Source organism: Panicum virgatum, chromosome 3N (assembly GCF_016808335.1).
Source record: "Panicum virgatum strain AP13 chromosome 3N, P.virgatum_v5, whole genome shotgun sequence".
Classification (NCBI taxonomy): Eukaryota; Viridiplantae; Streptophyta; class Magnoliopsida; order Poales; family Poaceae; genus Panicum; species Panicum virgatum.
Genome location: NC_053147.1, coordinates 11425496 through 11437137, shown reverse-complemented (window position 1 = coordinate 11437137; position 11642 = coordinate 11425496). Strand labels below are relative to the sequence as shown.

Sequence of the window (11642 nt, the reverse complement as noted above, 5' to 3'; positions counted from 1 at the left end):
AAGTACCACCCGGGCGCGCTGGCGTCACCGCGTCTCCAGTGCCGCCTGCCGCCCACCGCCGAGAGTGCTTTGCATGCCGGCGCTCTCGGCTCTCCCCCCTGTTCTTCCGCGCACTGCATTTACTCTCGCTCTCTCGCTGCCGCCGACTCGCCGGAGCTAGCTCGCCGCTCCCGCTCCATCAGGTAGCGTTCTCAGTTCTCACCACGTGCGTCGCTTCGCACCATCATATCGCCGCCGAGAGCGCCATGGCGGCGGGCACGGCTAGGATTGCGGCGGCGGCGGCCGTGATGGGCCTCGCGGTTGCGGTTGCGGCGGCGGCGCTTCTTTCCCCGGCCGCGGCCGCGGACTTTGACGACGACGAAGGTACGATCGCCTGCTCTCTGTCCTGGCGGCGCCGGCCGGAGTGGTCGAAGAGAGCTCAGACCACGTGGTCAGCTCACTCGTTTCTTGGTTGTTTTCCTGCACTTATTTTTTTCTTCTTTTGCGCGTCGTCATCGTGGTGTGGTGTGCAGTGAAGGCGCTGGTGGTCATCAGAGCGGCGCTGATCGACCCGAGCGGAGTTCTTGGCGACTGGGACGCCACGACCGGCGGCGACCCGTGTGGCTGGGCCATGGTCACCTGCAACCAGGGCCAAGTTTACGAGCTGTACGCTCACTCTCCTTGTTCCTTTCACGCTTCTGTGCTTCCATGATGGTCGATCCTCACAGGAACCAGGTTAAGTCATGGTTCTTTGCTGTTTTTTTTTTTGGTTTGTTTGCAGGTCTCTGAGGCACCAAAACCTCTCTGGTACATTGTCGCCGGCGATCGGGAGCCTCAGGTTGCTGCAAAATCTGTAAGGCGCGCACCATCTCTAATTATTAGTATGTTATCCTTGTCTAGAGCACGGGGATTTCATGGGGGATTCTGATATTCCTTCTATCCATAAACACTACTAATATCCCTTATTTTTTTCCCGAAAGGGCGGCAAGAGCATTGCCACGTATATTATTGTAGGAAAAAGAATTTATTGTCTCATGTTTATTTCAGTTTATAGATTGTGAAACATAGCTTGCGTATTGTCACGATCCACAAACTGAAGAAGGAGAGCAGATTGTTCGATTGTATTTCTCTCTTAATAAAATACGTGCTAAGGCACGTTTTCAAAAAAAAAGGTTGCAGAGGCCGAAAACTTTCCCTTTTCTAAAAAAATCATTAAGAGGAAGACAAAGCGTTTAAAAGTTGCCCTTCTTAGTCACTAGCCGAAACAAACAGGACCTGAATAGCAATACGATTTTATGAAATCAATCGACTATACGAGGAAATAAGAAGTTTGGTTTCAATGTTGCATTGGCAGGTATTTGTGCAACAATGCAATTTCTGGTCCTATCCCCGACACTATAGGCAGCATGGAGTCTCTGCGAAGTCTTGATCTGTCAAATAATCAGTTCACTGGGAGCATCCCAAGTACACTTGGTGGTCTGGCGAACCTCCTGTATTTGTAAGATTACTCTTCCTTCAGCACTCCAATATGTAATAGGGTCCATTCTTAAGTCTTAACACTGATGACTTGACATGCATTCGACTATATCACTATCATTACTCTTCCTTTCTTCAATCTCCGCGCATCTTTTCGTGCAGGAAATTGAACAATAACAGCTTATCTGGACCTATACCTGATTCACTAGCCACTGCTCCCATGATCTGCACCCTGTATTTTCTTTTTCCATTCTTCCTTCTATCATTTTGCATTGTTGTTTAATATTTTGCTACATTCTAATTGCCCGCTTGAACTACCTTTTTTCGCAGGGATCTTTCCTTCAACAACCTGAGCGGCACATGGCCAATTTTTCAAGCGAGGATTACAGCCTTGTGAGTGATCTCAAGTTCAACTTTGCCTTGTGTACCAACTATGTGGTCCACCCAGACTCAACATGAAGCAAGATTCAAATGATTTTCCTTCTTTCTTATTTCTGTATTCCATCATATCTGAACAGACTTGGAGGTAATCCATTGCTAACCGCCCCCGTAAAAGAGCCACTTGATATCTTGGCATCAAAGCCGACGGATACAGAAGGTTGTTTGCTCAATAATTTTGGAAAATTTCAGTTCTACTTGTGTGTCCATATTAATCTTGGCTAGATATTCTCATCCCAATCATTTGTTTTTGATCCAGATGATTCAGAGAACGTGGATGAAAGAGTTCGTATACTTTCTATCCTTGCACTATGTGTAGCACTTGCTTGTGTGGCTACCTTGGTTACTGGAGTTGTCACGGCATTTCATCATGGACGTGAGCGTGACCAGGTCGCTGCAGAAAATGGTAATATTATTTCAAACCTATATACCTATGTTTCTGTTTAACTTGAGAGCGTGATCCAAAAAGGGGTTAACATGTTCATGTCTTACATTGCAGATATATCATCGGCTATAAGTGTAACTGACTCTGGGTTATCCTAGTACTCTATTTCCGCCATTCTTATCCTTCCATAATTAACTTGTTTAAACCTAAACATTTATCATCTTTGTATGTTTTAATTTGGGCCATGATGCTATAGGGAAGCTAAGAATGAGCCCATTCAAGAGAAATGAAGAATTATGTTGTAGTCATTGTATTTGGATGTTTTTGTTGCTCTGCTTTGTTTTTTGTGACATTGAATTTCTAACGTTGTATCAACATCCTTCATTTTATTTAACTTTCGCTAAACCTACATCATTTCACCCATAAAATTCCAAAAACTTCCATTGAATGACTATGGCATCTAGCCAATAATTAGTAGGAGCAAGAGGCAACTATATATCGGGGTAATCTGACCCGCTGATCTTGATAAACACTATGATACCATTAGTGTGAAATTTATGATGACCCACAATCTTGTTAAGGGCTTGCACAGTGAGCATTTGAGACACACATGTGGAGAGAGAGAGAGAGAAGCAATATCGAACATTGATGCTATGAGATGTTGGGTCCTATATTCCCCTTAGATTGTTCATTTTATTAGATAAAACAGCACCATATTCCGTTTTCAAAGGGCCGCACTATTCAATCTTTTGCTGAATTGGCATTGAACATATCATAAAAGGAGCAACCGGTCATGTCAATACACCAAAACACTCAAGGAGTCTTTGGATTAACAATAGTCAATAAGACCATAATATTAGAACAACATGTTTATTAAGAGCTTATTTTTTTGAAGTGAACAACACAAAAGGAGGGCATGGACACCTGTATGGTTACTAGTTTGATGGGACCATAATGAACATACAATAATCCATGATGCCACTCTCCACCCATCGATTTTGCGTATCAATGCCTCATGCGAAGAGGTGAGTGTGATTATAGGAGTTTAGGATTGCTGACCGCACAAAACAAATCCGAACTAGGTACCCAAACAACATGCCTATTATGAAAAAGCTCTAATAGGCTAGGCATGGACCTAATTTGGATTTTACTTGGTAAGTTTCATCCTTTTCAATGTGATCATTTGTGACCTTAAACTATTAGAATTGTAGTACAATCCAAACACTTAGTTTTCTTCCATGCCTCATGATAATGGAGGCAATTCGTGTTGATTTCCAAAGTCACTATGCCTAAACAACATGCCTATCAAAGAAAAACTCTAATACGTATAGGGCTAATTTAGATTTCACTTAGTAAAGTTCATCCTTCTCATCTTGAACATTCTGTAAGCTTAAAACTATTAAATTAAACCTAACCTTAGTAGTGGCAGTCCTTGTTGAGATTTCTAAAACCACTATGCGACAAAGGAGCCAATGATATTCTTATGTGGTCCAAACTAAGAAGGTCGTTGAGTGAAAACTCATGCTATTTCACATGAAACCTTATGCATCACAAAAGTATGAGTAGGACCCTTGGGCCATGGTCTTCCTTGTCCTATGCGAAGAAACAAGATCCTTACCTACAAAGAGAGTTAAAGAAAGAAATCTTTGGGCTAGGCCATGAATCACCATGAATATTTTCAGGTGCACAAACCTAGCCTTGAAACTTGGTAGTTGTACAGAATTGGAGATATGGCCTCAATCCTATTAAGGGGAGGCAAAATATTTTTCCATGACTCGGTTTTGGGATTTGAAAAAAAATCCATGATTGCACAATTATTAAGGATTCATATTCAATGCAATTATCTTTCAATCATAACTTGGAGAACTGCAATTGCTACAGCTGCAACTTAGTCATATAAATTTTAGTTTTAGTTTGGCAAAACTATTTGAGTCTTTAGAGACCTATGTTAGTGCAGTCATACTATGGCCTTGTGTTTCACTTTGCATACTATTTTACTGTTTCTTTTCAGAAAAAGGGACTAAACTTCACATTTTTGTATTTCCTTTTGAAGTTTTTTTTAAAGTACATGTTTCTTATGACATTAGACACCTAGAGGTTGGATAGCCGATGTGAGTGGCTGCAGGGTGTGATGTGGTGGCGGTGCCACAAATCACCAACTGATGCAATTCGTGTGGAAGGAGTGATTGCTGATGATTCGACATTTTGAGGTATTTTGAGGGTCATGGGGTGGAGGGGCACCGCTGCTAGTGCTATTTAGTCAAATAGGCTTCAAATGATACCAAGGATGGGAGAGCAAAGATAGCAAGTGTTGTTGAGGAGCCCTAATGCTTTGAAGAAGAGGGAGTGCATAGTCGAAAGATTTGTTATAAGGGTTGGTGCTGGCCGCTGCAAAGAAGTGTTTTGAGTGGGATAAGGGTGGCGTCAGTGTTGTTTTTGTGGGAGGAAGGGGAAAGGAGTAAAGGTAAGGGTAGGGATCTTGATTCGTTGGGTATTAGATCTAAGGTTTCCAACATAACATGCTGGATTCCATTAGAAGGAAATGTTTGCATTACATGCATATAATTTAAGCTTCAGGATAGTATGATATTATTCCATCAATCTATTTTGTTCGGGCAAAGGGATCGTACCTAGCATTCTAATTTTGACCTAATATGTTTACATGCTTGACATTTCAGAAAACAATAGTCTTATGGGCATTGCATCGTGTTTTCAGATATTCTATTGTTTATGTCACTGCTATCACAGATGACCTTTATATGCATCTTATTCTAGTTTCTTGTTCTCCTATCATTGTTCATTTCATTTCAGACCTTGCTATAATGACGAAACAAATGTTCATAGTATTGCCAAACAACTAAGTACAGCTCAGGTTTTGATTGCCCACTTAGTTTTGGCTTTGTTTTATTAGCCTGTAAATCCATTTGTTCTATTCTTTTACATCTACAGCGCTCTTATCTGATCAGATGTATATCATCACCACATTTTCAGTTCAATATGGCCCAGAAGTTTGGCTTGGTCATCTGAAGCATTTCAAGTTTAAGGATATAAAAAGGGTAACTAATAACTTCAGTCAAAGAAATATTTTGGGGGAGGGGGATATGGAATAGTATACAAGGGCTGTTTGCTTGATGGAACCATAGTTGCTGTTAAAAGATTGAAGCGTCATGTTTTGGATGTCAGGGATGATCAATTCCACACAGAAGTTGGAGTAATAGGCTTGGTTGTTCATCGCAATCTCCTTCATCTTACTGGATTCTGCACTACAAGTGATGAAAGGCTCCTTGTGTATCCTTACATGCCAAATGGAAGTGTTGCTTCAAAATTACATGGTTAGTATCATGCTTCATGCTCATATATCATGTGTACATTGAACAACCCACGTGCATGTCATTAGGGTAAAAGAGAAATATTTTTTTAGTAAATCGTGTTGGCATGTTATCAGAAGATTTTGAGCATTTCCTCAAGTATATGTCCTTTACTTCCTATTTAGGATAGTGTCATGGTCGCTAAGACAGCGCACCTCTGATTATGTATTTTTAAATGCACTTTTGATTCTAACTACCTACAAAAGCCTCCATATGACAAGTATTTGTATCAGTCATAGTAGTTTTAAAAGGTACAACAATATATGAAAAAGAAAAATGTACTTATCTTGGTGTTAATGTTAAATATTTTGGCATTGAATGGTTATCTGTAATTTAAGTTGAGCCCATCATGTACATTTTGTTGGCAACTTCTATATTATTTTTGAATTAGCAGCATCTTTTGCTCATTGTAGTCATCTTAATTTCTTATTATTGATTTCGTATCGTGACTTGCCTTTCCAAGGTGAATCCTTGTTGTGATGCATGCACTGCTAATGTTTTGGCATGGCAGATGATATGTTTGTAACCCGTTGGTGTTTTGAAGACATGCATATCCCTGTGCTCGCTCGTTGTGCATGTACAACTTCGCAGCCAGAATTCATGTTTTACAATAATATAACACACAAGCTAACCTCATGGTAGTTGATATCATTAATTATTAAGAAGTATCTCACTCTGCAGTTCAATAAAATTTCTGCTCAATTACCTTGTATTTTTATAAATCTTCCAATTAGTTCAAAATATAGTAAACCCTATATTCAGCAAGAGCTCTTTTACGATGATTATAAGTACCAATGGGTACTTTTAGGTACTTTTACCTTGAACTTTTTTCTAGCCGTTGATCTATGGAAAGTATTTATAAAAATTAAATTAGTATTCGGTCCCACTTTTTGGTACTTGGTTCCACTTTTTGAAAGTACCAGGTATTTATCCTGGATACTTCAAGGTACTTCCTATTTTCACCACTGTAGGATCCTATCAAATGGACGGCTCCTATTGTTTCAATCATTGTAAAATTTCTCAGCAAGAAACTCAAGCTAACAGTGTCTCTTTTGCTTTGTCAGAACATGTAAATGGGAAACCAGTGTTAGACTGGTCAATGAGAAAGAGTTTAGCACTCAGCGTGGCACGGGGACTGCTCTATTTGCCTGAGCAATGTAATCCTAAGATCATCCATCGTGATACAAAAGCCTCAAATATTCTCCTTGATGAACATCTTGAAGCAGTTATTGCGGATTTTGGACTGGCAAAACTTGTAGATCTTGGGGTGTCTCATGTTATCACGGAAGCACGTGGAACACTTGGGCGCATACCACCGGAGTCTTTGATGACTGGCCACTCATCAGATAAGTCTGATGTTTTTGGCTTTGGATTCCTGTTGATAGAGTTGGTCACTGGCCGAGAGACGCTGGAGCTCCATCAGAATGAGTATGAGAACGGAGGAATTCTTGACTGGGTAAATATTTCCTGTTGTGTTTCTCTAACTACAATTTCATTGTTCTTTTCACCTTTAAATCTTTAATAAAAAAAGATTTGTCTCATTTAGCTCACCCTCCTAGGAAAGGTTTGAATATAACTAGTATATGGGCATGCATGCTAAATGCATTTGAAGATAACGTCAATGAACATGAGCAACATGGTGCTAAGGAAATTCAATGGAATATGAAAGGAATCGGGTGCTCGTAGTCTAAGAAGGGGGAGGGGGTGAATTAGGCAAACTAAAAACTTTAACCTCAAGCTCCAACTAATTTGCACATAAATTAAACTAAGACATACTATCTAGATGTGCAACTAGTGTTCTTCTAGTGAAAACCATCATCCCAAAAGAGTTATGGAACCTATAGACAATCCTATCAAGATACTACTCTATGAAAATAAAGGCACACAAAGATTGCAATGAGTAAATGCGGAAGCTTAAAGGAGAGATGAGAGAAAGCAAACTCTTTGACACGAGGATTTATCCCGTGGTTCGATTAGTCACAAAGACACACCTACATCCACGTTGTTGAAGCACTCACAAAGAGTATTGCTTCCGGCAATCAAGTCTCTCCCGTGAACACAATCACGGTCACATTGATCCCGCTTTCCACTAAGGAGCTTCACCAAGAAGGGTGGGGGTCTCCACGTCCCCCGTACAAAGATATCGTCGCCGCTCCACACCAAACCAGAGGGTCGATGATGTTACCGGAGAGCCACCAAGACTCCAAGGGGCCGGCACACCGAGTACAAGGGGTGGTTCTCTCCTAGAACCAAGGCACAAGACACACAACCTTGCTCACTTACTCACTCACTTAAGAGCTAATCTAGCCCTAACACTCACAAATCATGTGCTAAACCTAAGGGTGTGATCAATTTGCTCTTTGGCTTGGAGATGTTCTTCAATGTGTATGGGGTCTCTCTGAACTCCAGCAACTCAAAAATAGCCGGGGTGAGACGCTTAAATAACCCACCAAGTCGAACTAATCGTTTGGAGCCATTATGCCTTTTTCTGCATAGGTGTCGGATCATCCGACGGGGGGGCGTCGGATCATCCGGTCTCTACAGACTAACAGTAGCTGTTACAACTGAAAAGCGCACAGGCTGACGCAATTAGTCCAACAAGAGCGTTGGATCATCCGGTGCTAAAGGACTGTATTCTTCTGGACGTCATTAGTCCGACGCTTTAGTCCGACGGGGGCGTTGGATCATCCAGTGCTGAAGGCTCTTCTGCTGCGCCCTTGACATGTTGTCTGGACGTTGATCCGACGATTAGTCCGTCGGTGCATCTTTGGGTGCGTCGGATCATCCGGTTCTGAAGAAGTTTTTCAACTGAGTACTGAACCTGTCAAGGATAGTCCGACCGGTGGGGGGGGGGGGGGGTGGGTGGTCGTCGGATAGTCCAACGGCCCACCGGATATTCCGGTGCCTTCTGTGTTTTTCTGATTTCTTCTTTGCATTAGTCCAACTCGTCGTAGCGGTCATTTGGACACTTTGAATATATTCTACCTCTGCTTTTTCATTGCGACTAAAGTGTCTCGATAATGGTTTGGACGTCTTGACGGTGAATTGGACGTCTTGGATATGGTTTGGACTCCATCCAAGGGACCTAAGAAATCCTACAAATCTGATCTCGCAAACTCGTTAGTCCCATTGATTGCGTTGTCACTCGATCACCAAAATCACTCGAAATGGCCTAAATGGGCCATGTTCGTTACAGAATAAAAAAAGACATTTTTAATTTAAGTTAACATTTCAGAGTATCTGTATTTTGTGGTTAGTAATATGTACCTGATTGTCCCCTAATACTAAATCTATTTGGTTGTACTTATGTCAACAGCACATATCAGCGATGAGTTGTAGAGTATAAACCATCTGTGGTCAGTGCTTAATGAAATCTCAATTTACAACAACAACATAGCCTTTTTTCCCAAGCAAATCTCAATTTAAATAAAAAAATTTGGGATAATATTAATATGTATATAGGAAGAAAAGATCCATGAAAAAACAAATTTTAGTCGCTATTGCATACAGTAAGAAACACAAAGATGTGGAGAACCTAGTGCCTGAATCCAGTCACGTGGATATTTATCTTGACCTTTGAAAATAAGTCATTCCTGCATACACAATAATAGTTTACTAGTGATGCATATTAGCATATACCTTGCAGTCGTTCATTTTTTTTATTTTGACATTGTATTCAACCTTTCTCTCAAGCAGAGTTTCCCAAATTTTCATTTCTGTAGTAAAAGAATTCAGAAGAACAATCTGTCTCAACTTTAATTGTAATATATTGTTCCCCATGGAATGTTCCAGTTGAGCCGTAACCGAGAGAGATTACCGCTAGGATCTGGAACCCCATTCAAAAGTTCCACATTTTTCATTTCAATTTTTCTGAAAGGGCGACAAAAGCTTTGTTATGAAATTTATTAGGAAAATAAAATTAAGTGTTGATCCAGTTTTTGCCCAACAACCTAGAGAGTTGCACACTTCCACCACTAACATTTTATATTTCTTGACTTACTTCAATTGCCATGAACTACCATTCGAACACAGCTGCGCATTCATGTATATATATTCTTGTTGCAGGCCAAGGAACTCCTCGAACAAAATCAGCTAAGCTCCTTTGTGGACACGAAGATAAGAAACAACTATGACAGTGTCGAGTTGGAGGAGATGGTTCAGATAGCTTTGCTCTGCACAATGTACAGACCTGAGCATCGCCCCAGGATGTCAGAAGTTGTTAGGATGCTGGAAGATGGAGATGGTGTTGCAGAGAAATGGGAGGCCATGAAAGATGTTGAGGAGCTGGACCCCGACTCCCCAGGCTATCTGTTCCCTGTTCTGGATTATGATGTAGATCGAAGCAGTTCAATTGAGTTGCAAGCCATTGAACTCTCAGGGCCAAGGTGATCTCTAGCAGACGCTTCTGATGTCTACATGTAGTGATCAATTTCAGAGCCCAAACAGAAGGATATTTCAGACTTTCTGCTGAAGTGGATTGTCCTATCTGGTATTCTGGTGTACCACTTGATGGACGGTAAAAAGGATCTTCACTCTTAATGATCTATCTGAGAAAACATGTAGATGATTGGCCCGGCCCTGTAGTAGTAGCAGGCGGGGCAGTCGCCCTGGGCCCCCGGATTGAAGGGGCCCCCATCACATATACATGTAGTGTATATATAAGAGCTAAACTGTGATATGTTTTTAGCCTGTTAAAAAAGAGCATCAGCGATCGATTCAGCCCAAGACTCGATTCAGCCCAAGACTCAATTCAGCCCAGACTCAAATCAGCCCATCAAACAGGCGGCCATCCATCTTCCTGGTGTACGGACTGCTGGTGGCGTATCGTCGAATCCACCGAGAAATTTGCAGCCTGTTCGCCTCCTCCTCAACTCTGTGCCCTGCCTCCGCAGTCCGCACCGCACGGCCGCACCGTGATTGGCCTTGTTTGGTTTCCCGCACTAGGGAGTGCTAAAAAACTTTTATCACTAATTACTGTGTCAAATAAAATCAGTTTACAAAATTAATTTCAAAACCCCTGCGCTAGGAATCCTGAAGAATCTAATGAGGTCTTTGACCGCATGATTAGAGGATGGTTACTGTAGCATCACTGTAGCCAATCATTGATTAATTATCATTATTAGATTCGTCGCGAAAAGTTATACACATCCCTGAAAATTTTTTGCAAATAGACTTCATTTAGCACTCCATGTATGCGAGATTCTTTTTTTGGAAAACGTGCATTCTAGGAATTATAGATAACCAAACAAGGCCATTGACTGGCGCGATTCCTCAGCTCTGTGTCGAGAAATGCTACAAGAAATTGTTCAAAATGATTTAGTAAGTGTTACCATCATCAGTTTGCATCGAAATCAACTTTTCCAATTGATGTAGTTGGATGCCTATGTCAATTAGGGCCCTCCAATTTTGGTTTTGCTCCGGGCCTAAAAAAACACAGGGCCGGCCCTCATGAAGGGAAGTGAAGCCCTCTTTGCTGAGCATCATTTGGTGCAAGAAGGATATGAATAGGAAAACGTAGATAAATTTCGTTAATGCATTTCTGGGATTCTTTTCGTTTTTCTGATAACAAATGCTAAACTTGTAGCTCAATATTTTCCTCTGATGCTCACAGAGGTCATGCAAAAGAACATTTTTGTCATATTTGGGACTTGGAAGAAATGCTGCAAATTTGTGATCGTGAACCAGACCATGTTATCATGTTCTGAATCAGCAGAAGTTTCAGGAAATGCATTACCAATCCAAGCTAGCCCCTTTTCAGGCTTTACCTTTGTCTCCGCCTACTGGCAACCAATATGAAGTTATGAATTATCCTGCCTCACAGAAGTTCAGATCCATGCACCGTGTGATCTTTCCTTGCATACCTTAAAATCATCTACTCCCTCTGTCTCAAAAAGAATGTAAATCTCGCTTCCCAAGAAGTCAAACACTTTTAATTTTGACCAAATTTATACAAAAAATTACTAACATTCGTGTCTCCGAATTGATATAGTATAGAA

The 11642-nt window shown here is 41.2% G+C and overlaps 1 pseudogene; it reads left to right on the top strand.

Annotated features, from left to right (window-relative positions):
- Positions 1-520: 520 nt before the first annotated feature.
- LOC120667542 lies at positions 521-10035 on the top strand (annotated as a pseudogene).
- The last annotated feature ends 1607 nt before the right edge of the window (positions 10036-11642 follow it).